The sequence below is a fragment of the Triturus cristatus genome, chromosome 7 (genome assembly GCF_964204655.1).
Source record: "Triturus cristatus chromosome 7, aTriCri1.1, whole genome shotgun sequence".
NCBI lineage: Eukaryota > Metazoa > Chordata > Amphibia > Caudata > Salamandridae > Triturus > Triturus cristatus.
The window spans coordinates 1,327,855,532-1,327,867,583 of NC_140590.1; positions in this window are offsets into that span (position 1 = coordinate 1,327,855,532).

Consider the following 12,052-nt stretch of genomic DNA (forward strand, 5'->3'; position numbering starts at 1 on the left):
TCCTACCTTATCCTTACAATGCACCCTGCCCTTGGGCCTAGCATAGCGGTGTCTGATATGAAGAACAGGGAAGGTTTAGGGACTGGCAAGTGGGTGCACTTGCCCAGTCAGCATGACAGTACCAGACTGCACGCAAGCTCTGCAATGGCAGACCTTAGACACACTTTTACAGGCTGCTTCTGGTGGTGGCACAACCAGTGCTGCAAGCCCAACAGCAGTCTTTGGATTTACAAGCCCTGGGCACTCCTAGTGCACTGTACTAGGGTCTGACAGCTTAACCAAACCAACCAATCATGGAATCACAAATTCATACATTAATTTACCGTAGGGAGCACTTGCACTGTGGCACTGGACAGCAGTGGCACAGTGCCCTGAGCAACTAACACCAGCAAAAACACATGAGGCAACAGCGAATGTGCCAGGTCTAACAAGTTGCTTCAAATCTGTAGGTACTGGACTTTTTTCCATTTTACTAGGAATATGTGAAGCATTCCTCTGTTTCAAACCTTGTCTGTTTGAAAATGTTTCTCCAAGAGATTTGACAAAATTGTCCCAGTATTCCAAAGGCTGTACTGTCGGTTCTCCCCCTTGTTTGTACAGATCTTTAGCAATAGATGTTATTTCCTCTAAATTCGTGGTGTTACACCTTATTCTTTTGAGATTGCTGGTTTCATTTTGCACTATTGTTTTACTAACAAGCAATGTCTGGCTTGAGCTTGCTTTAAGACATAGTTCTTGTGGGATATGGTCGCTATGTTCGTTATTGCCGATCTCAAAAGTGGCTATGTGGTTAAATAGTGTTAGAGTTGCGAAGGCGTAGTCTAGATGGGACGATGCTGTGGCCGAATGGTACATGGCAGCTGGTGGATTATCATCCGTAGAGCGGCCATTTACAGCTCTCATATTCAAGATCTCCAGCTCCAGAAGCAGGTATTTCGTGCTTCACACTGGCTTGGTGGCTGGGAATGGAGCTTGCGTCGGAATTCCCCATGCATCAGATAGATCCTGAATTTGGTTGTCATCTTGAATGTTACCTAAGGGGTGCATGTTGAAATCTCCAGCAAGGATAATGTGATCCGTTGCTTCCTCTTCCATCAGTCTTGTTAACTCCGTTGACAACTCCTTTGCTGCTTTTAGCTTTTCTTTTGGGTGTACATAGATATTTATTATTATTACTTCCTGTGGGTACTGGTTAATCTTAAGCGTTACTTTTATGGCCTGAATGCAACTTGGAGGTGATAATTGAATGTTCATTGGATCAGTCTTATTTGGATCTGTTATAGAGGTTAAGAGCAATAAGCCACCGGAGCGATGACCAAAAACAGATCCTTTGGTTGCCGGAAATAGATGAGAAATGTAACCCTGCAGTTCAAAGGACTGGTCTTCCCAAGTCTCCTGGAGCAGGATTATATCAAAGGATTTCAGGTAGTTTAGAAACTCTTCGTCGCTTGTTTTGGAAGTTAAGCCGTTAATATTCCCGACACATATTTTAAGACCGTCTCGCTCAGTTTGGGGTGGTTGTTTACAACCAGGTCTTGTCAATTTGTGTGCGCTGATGTATTTACACGCTGTATGCCCGAACAATTGTTGTTTGCTGGAGATTCTATTAGTGTGCGTTGAGTCTCAGTTGGTAATACTGTAATTGATAAATTCGCCTCAATCTTTGTGCCTGGAGTTCTACTCCTTGCTCCTTTCAAGACTGAAAGCGTCGTCAAGCTTGAGCTGTTTACATCGTTGTTTAGGAAAGGAGTTGGATATAATAGTTTGGGGACTGGTTTCGTGATTATCCCCCAGTTTTGGAGTCGATCGCCTTCCTGTAAGATTCTGCCTGCAATCTCAGAATTTATCCATCTAGTTATGGTAGCTTCTGAGTTTTGACTACAAGTCAGACGATGTAATGTCAGCTACAGTTGAAATAGAGTGTAAGAGCCGTAACACGTTTTGTCTATTTAGTATGTCCATTCGGCCTCACGATTTATATTGAGGGAGTAGTATAATAGTATCAAACTCTACCACTTTTGGGAATTTCGGGTTGTGAAGAGACGTTTTATCACAATTAATTACTGTGTTTGCAGAACATCCCTGATTTGGGGCATGGGTGCCAATATTGCTGATGACTGCACGGGTAGAGGCCCACAAGGGAGATTCATTGATCGGATTTGTTTCCCGGTTAGTATTATTATGAGTGGATACTAGTTGAGCAAATGAAATCCGAGTTGTTTCTTGCTTAGTTGGAACTTGCTCGAGGGCTTGGCTCGACGTTAAGCTTAGCTCTTTATAATTCTCCTGAAGGGTTGAACCCAGGTCCCGCGTTGTGACTTGTGTCCCCTCGATGAGAGTCTTACTTTTTAAAGGTCATTTAAGTGGTTCTTTGATAAGACTGATATTTACAGAGTAACTGTCATTGGTAGAGGGGGTTGGTATGGGGTTACTATCAAGTAATCTCCTAGTTGGTTCTTGATTGCCTTGCGGGTTATTAGTGACACTGACTATGGGACTTGGGCCTCTTTGCTGCACCTCTTTCCTGGCTTCTGTTGGTGCTGGAGGAATTGGTGCTCGAGGATTTGGTGTTCCCTCGCTTGTGTGGTCTGGTGTAATCGGGACGACTGAGTGTAGGACCTGGAGATGCGTTTTCTTCTTTCTTCCTTTCCTTCTAGGTCTCGCCTACGCAGCGCGCATGTGCTGCATAGGAAAAGAGACCTTTAGCCATCAGCACAGCTTTGCGGGCAAAAAACGTGCACGCGTTGCATTGCTTCCAATGGCAACGCGTGCATGTCTGGCGATTCCCTTGTGGGAGAGAGCTTTCAAACCATACATTAATTACAAACATATGGTTCCTGCTCGCTCCCGCAAGGTAAACAGGCACAGACCCCCTCCTCTCTTCCCTCCCCCTGCTGCCTCCTATCAGCGCGAGGCGCGTGTGCTTGTTATTGATGTCTTTACTTTCAAGCTTAGCAACACGCTGGGGCCTGTCTGATAAATGTTACAACGATGGCTCCTAGATTTATTTCATGCTGCAAATTTTGTGACTTTCTTAGTTTTCGCTCATGAACCGCCCAGGGAGGCTGGTGCGAGAGGTGCTTTGAAGGCTTCTTGCGTGACACGTTTATTACAGTCTAGATAGAGATTGGCGCGAGCTGCTCCGACGTAGGAGCTAATTGCCACCTGCAACCCGAGCACCAAAACCAGGCTGGCGAGATCTGAGGTGGTTCTGCAGTGTGGACAAGAAGGAGTGAAACTCAACCCCGGACATGGAATTAATAGAGACCGTTTATGAGCAAGCAGTGCCAGCATCTGACAGCGGGGGCAAATGTCGAGGGGGAGGTCACGAGGAGATTGAAGCTCTAAAATCCTCTGCTCTGCCTCGTTTTTCAGGCCTAGAGCTCGATTGGGTCACGTCTCTGGTAACAAAAAAATCCATCAGGCTAAAAGCAAGTATTTTCATTGCATCATCATGAATAACTTTATTTTCGGTCATGAGACCATAAAAGTACAATAAAATATATACAAGTACAAGAATAAGACCATAAATAAAAGAAATGTTTAAGAAAATTATTAAACAGTGAGTTATCATGGTTAAAGAAAAAAATGAAACTAAGGCAAAGCATTTCATCAAGTAAAATTCATCCTTCTCCGCCACATGCCATGTAAAAAGCGGGAAACTGCATAAACAATGAGGGGATTAGTGTCATACGTCAAAACTCTGCATGCTTGTGCACACTGTCTGAGGCCCAAATTTTTTCACAAAGGGACAAGCCAACATTTCCGGGTCATACTATAAGCTGGGCAGAAGAACATGATATGAATAATGTCTTCATTACAAATTTTACAGGCTGGGCAGATGCCCTCCATCATTTTATCCCATATAGATGTTAACGCCTCGATTGGCAGGGAACCATGCCTCAACTGAATATATAATTTTCTAGCTAAAGGAGGCTGTACTAAGTCCAAGAATACCTCGAAGCCAGAGGTCAACCTACCCAAAGTGGTCGAGCAGCATAAAATTTTGGAATTATAAAGTCTTACAGCCGCCAATATCTCTGACTTTTGAGTCCTCACGCAGCTAATGGCCGGGGTATCCCAGAGATGGGGCAAACCAACTTGATAGAGGGAGGTCTTTATATGGAGTAGCCATGGTATTTTCTTATAGTTTAGCTGTCTCCAAATTGCAATAAATTCCCCTCTGAAAGTTGCAAGTTCGGGGACAGACTATAGCCTTCTCCAGAATAGTAGTGGTCGTACAGCCGCCAGGTCACTAACGGATTCTAGATCCATGTTCAAACGCAGTGGTATTAGAGGTGTGCTCTGGGGAAGACCAACCAAGCCACGCATAAAAGCATGTTCTACCTTCTGTAAGTTGGATGTGTTTGTATGGCCCCACAGTTCAGCAGCATACAAGGCCGCTGACCTCACCTGTGTTTTGTAAATCTCTAGTACAGGAGTGACAGGTCTGAATATAGAGATTCTATGGAATCTTCCAATTCCTCCCGTTATCTGAGATAGCCTCAGGGAGGATTTAGCTACTTGAGCGTCCCACACAAAGTGCTCAGTCAGCGTGACTCCCAAATAAATAAAGGTCTTAACTCTTTCTAGGGGGACACCAGCTAGTGCAGGGTTCGGGCGGGTGTGCCTCGGGGGATTGAGGATCATAAACTTAGTTTTCCCCAGATTGATCTCCAATCCCCTCGAGGCACAAAAGATCATAAAGCCGTCCAGAACCCGCTGGATACCCGATGATGTCCGCGACAACAACAATTTTCATTGCAAATGCTTTTACTTTCGCAGTAATGCAGTAATTAAAGATGTCTCTTTTTTTAAATGGTTCCTGGCAGAAGTTGGACGTTGCATGTAGAAGTTAATACAAACATGCTCAGACCCTCGTCATGGCTGGCCTGGAGTGTTGATTCTCGGCAGATTCTGCTTCAAACTTGTCTATTCCTCCCCAGGCCGGAATGGCCGTCTCCACAAACTGCAGACCCAGATATTCCAGGCCCGGGACCTGTGTTGCTGCAGTTTTGTCGTGCCCATGGCTGCCCGGTTTTCAATTTGCTTATGTGTGAATATTCTAATTATTAGATGTCCTATGTATGACATTAGCGACCATATGTGCAACACTTTGAGTGACACTTGTTCGTGCATAGAAGAAAGCATTTATAACCTTGAAATGAGAGAGGTAACAGAAAACGCTCACTTTGAACAGTAACATTATTCAGAAATGGAATAAAAAGTTATCATGTATAAAAAGAATATACAAACCTAAGGGTTCTGACCCTCAAGGCATAAGACAATTTGCCAACTATGTCATGGCTTGCCACTTTCCTGGCATGCTCTCTATCCAACTAAAGCGCAGATACACTCGCACAAATTTGCACAAACACACTATTTTGAATACTGAAATTGTTAGTTTACTTTTTCAAAGCTACAATAGTCAGAATGAATTGTGTTATTATACCCCTACTCTGGACAGGACAAGCATTGCACAAAAACACCACTAGGCTACTCATTAGCAATTGTATTGTTTCTCTTCACCTTAGAAGGTTGAAATATGGAGAAGTCCTTGCCAGGAACCTGTGGCCATATGATTATGAACAGTTTTTGGCAGTAAGGACTTACACCACTGATCTACTTTGCAGTACATCAACATCATGCCATTGATTATCAAATAGAATACAATCGCCAAAGATCTCACTGTAATGCCGGGAATTGAAGAAAATTTCCTCTAAGCAGGGAGGTAAAAGAATGAAGGGGTACAGACTCTCGTGAATTACCATTTTGGTATCTAAGAAACAACATATACAGTGCAACATTTACTTTCAATGAAAACTTTACACTTTAACCATTGGAATGTCCAAAAACAATATGCATTTAATGCATCTATATTTGTTGGCTTTGTGCCACACTCCAGCTCCAAAGCCTCCTCCTAAATGTACCAAATAATCATAAAGATGTGTACAATACGCAAAAGAAATGACAGGGTCATTTAGTTATATGTTTGTATTTTGATAAAGGACATTGCCAGGAAATAAAGTGGTATAGCCCAAACAACTCACACAGGACAGGTCATCTAAAATGATCCACGTGAGGCTGGGTCTGGAGATGTTTTTTTAATATTGCTTCATGTGGCATTGCTCTATAGATGACCCATCAAACTTGTTTTAGCAAAGTAAACTCCTGGTCCTGGCTCAAAAATATGTGGGATAGGAGTGCTTTCTTTTTAATTTATAACTGTACCCCACAGTAAGCTGCCTGCATCGCCTCGTTTTGCGGGTAGGAGCTAATTTAAAATGCGTGACTAAGCACTTCAGTGCGGTGGTGCGGACACCAGCACAAAAATGTGTTAGTCTAACACCTGATGTGTGGTACTTGTCAGGGCTGTGAGTCGGGCTCCTCCGCCCTGATGCTGCACAATGAAGGGAGTCGACCCTTACAAGAATACAAGGGTCTCATCAGGACTATAATGGTCTGGGGTTGGCTGGAGATTTAGAGAATCAGTTACGCATGGTGGGGACCCATTAAGAGTTGTAACAGTTATTATGCCTGGTGTGTAAAGGCAGCTTCTGTCATGACTTGTAGGGGGCAAGAGTCCCCTTATTAGTTCCTTGGGGAATTGGGGAGCAGCCATGGTAGGCTCTCGCCAATACGAATGAACGTTTTGCAGGGTATTTATGGAAAGCAGCTGTGGTGGGCTCTCATGAATATGTAAATTCTCTACATCTCCAGCCAAACCCAGGCCATTTTAGTCCTGATGACACTCTTGTATTCTTGTAAGGGTCGAAACGCCTTTTGCACATGTACAAAGACAGACTGTTTTTCGTAACTGTGATACAATGAATAATTTCCTGTGTCCTTAATTTTACTGAATATATACTGTTGTCTTTTAATATAGAACTAGCCAATATACTGTGGATGTTCACATTCTCCCTCACTCTTTTTTCTTCATTTCAGTTTTGGTTTGTCTTTACACCTGGGGTCTTTTCATTCTTTTCTTCTTGTATTTGAGAAAGACTCGCAATTTTTCTGGTAAATTTTGTGTGTGCTTTAAATACATTCATGTTTTTTCAATAAAACTTGGTTCGGCTGAACTGCAGTTATTCATAAATAATGGCTGTGGTTTAATATTTTTCACTATTCTTTACTAAAGATCAATGTTGATTTGATTAAGTATGTTGATATAAAGATTGACCCTACACAGAAAGGTCTGTGCAAATAAAAACTTTTCTAGAAACGAGTTCCATGTGGACGCTTGTTCCAAGGATCACTTGATACCCATGTTCACATGGACGTAAGGGTTGCTCGTGCTCTTGTGTAAGTAGCACAATGAGGGGAGCTTCAGATGCTCCACCACTCCTCTCCTCACCACCTCTGCCTTCCTAGCCAACTTTCTCACCTGCACCACAGGCTAAACAAGCATTGGCATAGCCAATAGGTCTTGCCTTTGGGACCTTATAAGTGTTTAGCCATGCAACAGTTGCATAACTAAATACTTATAAGGTCCCAAAAGCGAGACCTATTGGCTATGCAAAGCGGCCGCGAAAGTGAAAGTGATCGCGATCAAACATCAAAGCGGCCGTGCGGCCGCGAAAGTGAAAGTAATCGCGGTAAAGCGCGGCGCGCGCGCCTACGCACATGCACTGTAGCTCTAGGCTGGCCTGGTAGCACTTTTTGGAGCCCTCTCAATAAGTCTCGCCAGACCAGCGCATGCGCTGGGTCAGGCGAGACCTAAAAAACGGCCCCACATCCATTTACCACTTACAACAATCAGGGGATAAATGGATGCAGATTCTGGCCTTTTTGTATCCCCTGGTAAGTGGCAAAACATGACATTTGACCTGGCATTCCCAGATCTGAGTGTTATTCCCCATTCTGGGGGAAAAACCTTACTGTATCCTGTATTTTGGTGCAGGGATACTAGCTAAAATCAGTGCTTCCGGACCCAACCTCCTGCACTATAATACAGTGAACTTTTAATGAGGGCCTGAGGGTGGATAGAATCAGTCGCTAGTGTGATACCTAACAGGATGGTTCAGTGAGTGTTCAATGTTGACAACATTATCAACTTTTATTTCATAGTGCTTTATACCTTGGTGCTTTAGATAGGCACTATAGTTATCACCCAATTAAATTGGTGCTCGTTTTTATCGACCTCGGAAGCTAAAAGGCTGAGTAGGCCTCAATCAGGGATGGATCAAACGATGGGATTAGACTTTTCTCATCCTTACATCATAAACCTTATTTATCATGCCAATCCTATTTGTGACCTGCAAGCTACTAGGTTGTGTGGCAATAGCAACAAATTAATTTATCCTTACAGGTCCATAAATTCAATAAAGGAAGTTTGATAAAAGTAGCACCTGTTTACAGCATTTAGAAAAGGCAAATCTATAGGGGAGATTTTCAAACCTTTTGCGCTGATGTAGTGTCACAAAAGTGATGCAAACTAGCCCAAATAATTTTTTTTGCTATTTTCTTTCCAGCGCAAAATTTGTTTGGTGCTGGTAAGTACCCTGTAAGTAGCACAAAGCAGCGCGAAGCACTGCTCTGTGTTACTTTGCGTCGAGGCGGCTTTACATGGGTGGTACATGGGCGTTCCCATGCAACCATCCCTGCCTTATGATGCAAAACCATATTTACAAAGATTTGTAAACATGGTTTTGCGCCAAAAGTTAACGCCCCTTCAAAGGAGGCTCTAACTAGAGAAATGCTGTAATTTCTCCGTGCTTATCCGACTTTCCATGTGTGCTGCACTGTGCAGCATGTATGCAAAGTGGGAAAAGCTTTACATTGTGCCTAGCATAGTATCTTGTACAGGGAGGGTACCCTTCCTATACAAAACCTATGCTACACTCATGCACACACACCAGCGCTGCAGCGCTAAAGTGTGTGCATGGTGCACGACAGCTGAAATCAGCGCCGGTGCAAGGGAAAGGGGAGGAGACAGCCATATCTCTGAAGATATAGCGCTCACCTACTCCCTCCCTGTCGCGCAATGCAGCACAGCCTCGTGGGCGGCTGAGCTGCATTGCGGGACTTTTTGAAAAATCTCCCCCTATGCCTTTTAGTGCACTATATAAAAGCTAGTAATTGTGTATTAAAGATACAAGTCTGGCAAGAGTCACAGGGATAGAGACACTACAGACAGGGCTTTAAGTGGGCCGCGTCTCACCGGTGCTGAGCACCGGCAGTTTTTTAAGGAGGCCTCAAAACAGGTCTCTATTGGGCTCTCTTTTGTGCCCTGGCACAGGCGATCCATTTTTTTTCCAGACTGCAGTGACAGCAGGCACATTCATTCTTGTAGCTATGATATTACTGCCTGTATCACATATCTGGATGCAATGACAGAAACAGCAAAATACAAGTCGGGCGGCACACTGTGATAAGCACCAGGCGCGCAACACCCATTGGACTCACAGGGCTTCAGCCCCCCCCCGTCGTGTGTGGCAGCCCGGGATGAGACAGCTTCCCGGCGCGCACACAGCCGCACCCGAGCACTTCACAGGTCTTTAAAAGACCATTTGCATGTTAATGAGGCCTCGCTGTTGTTTCACCCCTTCTAAGAGCCCCTGCAGCTCCACTCTGCCTATGGCTTTAAAAGATTCAGCCCCCCCAGAAATTTTTTCTAACCCCCCCCCCCGAAATTTGGCTCCAGTTGCGCCTCTGATAAGCACAGATTTTTAGGTTACGTGTTTTAGGCCACGCCCTTAATTACATTGACCACGCCCCTTTGAGAGACACCCCTGGTTTTTCATCCCACTTAAAGCCCTGACTATAGGTACACTGAAAATCCCTCACATTCACAATTCTTTTTGAGTAGGCCAAACTTGCCACTGAAAATTCACGAGCAAGTAAGTCACTCATAAAACACCAATGCATCGCATCAGATACAGCACACCAGACTGCTGCTGCCCGCGTCCCACGCAGGGGGACATCAGCAGGGCAGCTCTCTAGTGGCCACCCGTCGGAGCCTCCCCACCCCCGTTCCATCTCTCTCTCGAGAGGCCACGCCTTGGGGAGGGGAGGCCCCAATGGGTATTGCTGGGGGAGGCGGGCTACTGGGCTGGGCGGGGCCAGGCCCTATTTATGCCTCCTGCCCCCCGTAGATCGCCCTCTGCTTCCTGTTACGCTCCTGGCCGCGCGACGTCTCGCCCCTTTGCTGCCCCACTTTCACGCCGTCGCCTCGGTCGTCGTCGTCTGGCCCCACGTGCATCTACGAGTCGCTGGTGAGTCTTGCCGCAACCACTCCGCCCCGGCCCTGTCCCTGGGCAGTACCAGGTTGACGGGGCCCTGTGGCGCGGAAATGCCACGGGCGGAGGGGGCGCAAGATGGAATCTTTGGGGCTCGGCGCTGGCGCCTTGCAGCTCGTTTAGGGCTTAGGGCGGTTTAAATTTGGATGTGGGAACGTGTTCTGTGGCATCGGAGTGGGAAGCGGGGTCGGCGCTCTCTCGTGGAGCCCGGCGTTGTGCATTCCTATGCCGAAGGCGAGCGTCAGCTTCAGGTTCGAGTCCCGCAAGGTCACGATTATATCGTTCATCTGGAAACTCAGAAGATTAACATTCTTTAGGCGGGAAACTTCGGCATCGGGCTCTGTGTAATAGGGTTGCCTCGGCGGCAGCGCAACACTGATATTTGCAAGGAAGGTATTTTGCTATAGCTCGATGTTTAAATGATCGAGCCTTCAGCTACACTTGTACTTGTTTCTGTTGTGCTGGGCGAGATTGGGGGGGTTGCTGACCGCCAGTCGGGCCTCGCGGCACCAAAGACAGCACTCCTACATCCTCTCCGGGGGAAGGGGCACGGGGCTCAGCGGATACCCCCATCGACGGCGCGGCCGCCTTTGGGGCTACAGATCAAGGTTTACGAATTTTAGGCTTGTAAAAACGCGCCAAGGCGGTTTGGCCGGCAGAGTTCGCGATTTAGATATGAAGGTCAGATCCGTGGATACATCGCGGAGGGATGTGGCGCCTCGGCTAGCCTGCTGACTTTTGTGCTGAAAACCAGGGTTCGCGCCTCGGTTCGCGCCACTTTCTGTGATCCTGGGGCAAATCATATAATCTCTACAAGCCTGAATGTGCAATGCAAATACGGTGCTCGTATGAAGCGCTCCGCTACCTTCGGGTCTAGTCCGCGCTATATAAATATGCAACAATTTTCAGCCTTTAAGCGCCTATAATCCTTGCGGTGTCCGCCACGGTTGTGCGGTGGGAGTCGTTGTGCGCGTGCCTTTTGAGGCACGGGAGGCTGCGTTTGTTTCTGCGGCAATTACCAGGCCTCACATAAATGCCAAGATAATTCGCGTGATTCATTATCTTCCAGGAGAGCGAGCAGGTTTTTTGTACAGTTGAGGTTTTGACTTCGGCGAAGTTAGGGCAGAGGGTTAATATGCCTGCTGCTAAGAACGTGTGCCAAGTAGAGTACAGAGTGCGTATGATGTAAATAGGTCAGCTGGTTACTATTTTCAAAGAGGCATCCTTTTGTTATTTGCAATTGTGTCCTAATATTCATCAGTGAGCTGCAAACGCTTATCTAAATCTGCATTCACTCTGCAATGCATACATTATTAGAACATGGTTACTGGGGCTCGCGCAGCGTTGGGGCAAGTGCTTTAGCAGCCTAATGCCGGTTTAGTTGGGCGATGATACTGGGTGGATTTGGTGCGTTGGGCCCCGAGGAGCGTTCCTGTGGGGGCAGTGGTTATCGTCGTGAGCCTATCTCTCTGGTTGAACACTGGGCGGTGCTTCCAGCTATGGGGTGGGATCCGGGCTTCGTTCCCGGCCGTCGCAGTGCCAGGGATGCAGCTTAGTGGAATAGCACATGCGTGGCATGGATGAGGCCCCGTCCCCATACCCACTTCTAATGAATGCTCAAGCCCCAGACTGGGGTTGTCCTTGTCCACTCGGGCATCAGGACGGGTAATTGTGCCATCTGCGCAGTCGAGTTCGGCCGGAGTGACTGCACGTTTTACAAGCGGTGGGTGGGGGCATAAGAACAATGCACGGCAGGCCGCCGCGGCCTTGGGCGTGCCCTTAACCGGACTGGGCTAGCCTCCCGTCAGCAC